Source organism: Macaca fascicularis, chromosome 16, assembly GCF_037993035.2.
Source record: "Macaca fascicularis isolate 582-1 chromosome 16, T2T-MFA8v1.1".
Classification (NCBI taxonomy): domain Eukaryota; kingdom Metazoa; phylum Chordata; class Mammalia; order Primates; family Cercopithecidae; genus Macaca; species Macaca fascicularis.
Genome location: NC_088390.1, coordinates 66,264,769 through 66,267,327, shown reverse-complemented (window position 1 = coordinate 66,267,327; position 2,559 = coordinate 66,264,769). Strand labels below are relative to the sequence as shown.

Genomic DNA, 2,559 nt, shown 5'->3' with positions numbered 1-2,559 from the left:
GTGAAACCCCATCTCTACTGAAAATACAAAAATTAACTGGGCATGGTGGTGGGTGCCTGTAATCCCATCTACTTCGGAGGCTGAGACAGGAGAATCGCTTGAGCCGGGGAGGTGGAGGCTACAGTGAGCCAAGATCACGCCACTACACTCCAGCCTAGGCGACAGAGCGAGACTCCGTCTCAAATAAATAAATAAATAAACAAATAAATAAATGGCCATATATAGTGACACGCTCCTGTAGTCCCAGCTACTTAGGAGGCTGACATGGGAAAGTCGCTTGAGCCAGGGAAGTCAAGGCTGCAGAGAGCCAAGATCACATCACTGCACTCCTGCCTGTGCAACACAGTGAGACTCTGTCTCAAAAATGAAAAGGTGGCTGGGCACAAGGCTCACACCTGTAATCCCAACACTTTGGGAGCCTGAGGAGGGCAGGTCACTTGAGGCCATGAGTTCGAGACAAGCCTGGCCAACATGGTGAAGCCCCGTCTCTACTAAAAATACAAAAATTATCTGGGTGTGGCGGTGTGTGCCTGTAGTCCCAGCGACTAGAAAGGCTGAGGCAGAGGAATCACTTGAACCCGGGAGGCAAAGGTTGCATGAGCCGAAATTGCACCACTGCACTCCAGCCTGGGTGGCAGAGGGAGACTCCCTCTCAAAAAAAAAAAAAAAAAAAATTAATTAAAATGAAAGCAAATTGCTTGCTATCTAACCATGAGGGCTGCTCCCTCCCTCTTCTTGGCAACTCGTGATAGTCACTACGTTATCATTTGTTTTTTTTGTTTGTTTTTTTTTGTTTTTTTGAGACGGAGTCTCGCTCTGTCGCCCAGGCTGGCGTGCAGTGGCCGGATCTCAGCTCACTGCAAGCCCCGCCTCCTGGGTTTACGCCATTCTCCTGCCTCAGCCTCCCAAGTAGCTGGGACTACAGGCGTTCGCCACCTTGCCCGGCTAGTTTTTTTGTATTTTTTTAAGTAGAGACGGGGTTTCACCGTGTTAGCCAGGATGGTCTCGATCTCCTGACCTCGTGATCCGCCCGTCTCGGCCTCCCAAAGTGCTGGGATTACAGGCTTGAGCCACCGCGCCCGGCCTACGTTATCATTTCTTTTTTGTTTTTTTGAAGATGAAGCCTTGCTCTGTCCCCAGGTTGGAGTGCAGTGGCACATTCTCGGCTCACTGCAACCTCTGCCTCCCGGGTTAAGGCAATTCTCCCGCCTCAGCCTCCCGAGTAGCTGGGATTACAGGCGCCGAGTAGCTGGGATTATAGTCACCATGCCCGGCTAATTTTTTTTTTTTTTAGTAGAGACGGAGTTTCACCATATTGGCCAAGATGATCTCCAACTCCTGACCTGTGATCTGCCCACCTCGGCCTCCCAAAGTGCTGGGATTATAGGTGTGAGCCACTGCACCCTGCCCAAAGCTATCCTGTCTATGTAACTCACTAGAGGACAGCCCCAGAGAGTGGACCTCTGAAGACCACATGAGCCTCACCCCAGTGACACAGGCTCCCAAAGCCGGCCATGCATCACAATCAGAATCTGGGGGGAGTACGGCCAGGGATCTGTGTCTTTTACAGTCCTCCAGGTAATTCAGTCAGTTACTGACCCGTCCTTGTCAATGCTTCCCAGTAAAGAGAGTACAGGCTACATGTCCCAGATACATACACCTTCCCTTTAGACAGCAGTCATCACTGACATCTTCTGAGTACCAATGAAGTGCCAGACACTGAGGCGTTCTACGTGTTACTTTAAGGCAAACAGCATCCCGGCAGGGCAGGGCTTGCCACTGTGCTCACTGAGCTCAGCGTCTCTGGAGTGACTGACTTATTCAAGGTCATATCGCTGGTAAGTGTCAGAACTAGGATCTGAATCCAGTCATAAACTCCCTGAGCCTGCGTTTTCTTCTTTGAAAAAAAAAAATGGCGGCAGGATTTTATTGAATTGTTTTGAATATTAAATAAAATTTTATGTAAAGCACTTAGCAGAGACTTATTTCCAGCAATAAGGTGGACTATATATGTTCAGAAAAACTCTTGTGGTACAAAACAGCTAGAAATGCTAGATAAAAAATAAAATGTATGTGGGTCTCCTTCCTTCCTTTCCTTCTTTCCTTCCTTTCTTTCCTTCTTTCCTTCCTTCCTTCCCTCCCTCTCCTTCCTTCCCTCCCTCTCCTTCCTGCCTTCCTTCCCTCCCTCCCTCCTCTCTCTCTCTCTTTCTTTTTCTTTCTTTCTGTCATTTGTTCTTTTGCTGTGTTGCCCAGGCTGGAGTGCAGTGTTGTGATCTTGGCTCACTGCAACCTCCACCTCCCAGGTTCAAGCAATTCTCTGGCTTCAGCCTCCTGAGACTTGAGTAGCTGGGACTACAGGCGCGCACCACCATGCCTGGCTAATTTTTATATTTTTATATGATTTTTTATTTTTTATTTTTTAAAATTTTTATATTTTTAGTACAGACGGGGTTTTACCATGTTGGCCAGGCTGGTCTCGAACTCCTGACCTCAACTGATCCACCCACCTCGGCCTCCCAAAGTGCTGGGATTACAGGCATGAGCCACTGCACCCAGACG

General features: G+C 48.6%; 1 long non-coding RNA gene across 1 annotated transcript; it reads left to right on the top strand.

Annotated features, from left to right (window-relative positions):
* The first annotated feature begins 1,294 nt into the window (after positions 1 to 1,294).
* On the top strand, positions 1,295 to 1,970 carry LOC141408834 (uncharacterized). Its single transcript, XR_012425957.1, has 2 exons — positions 1,295 to 1,578; positions 1,672 to 1,970. It is a non-coding gene; the product is annotated as an uncharacterized lncRNA (long non-coding RNA).
* Positions 1,971 to 2,559: the final 589 nt, after the last annotated feature.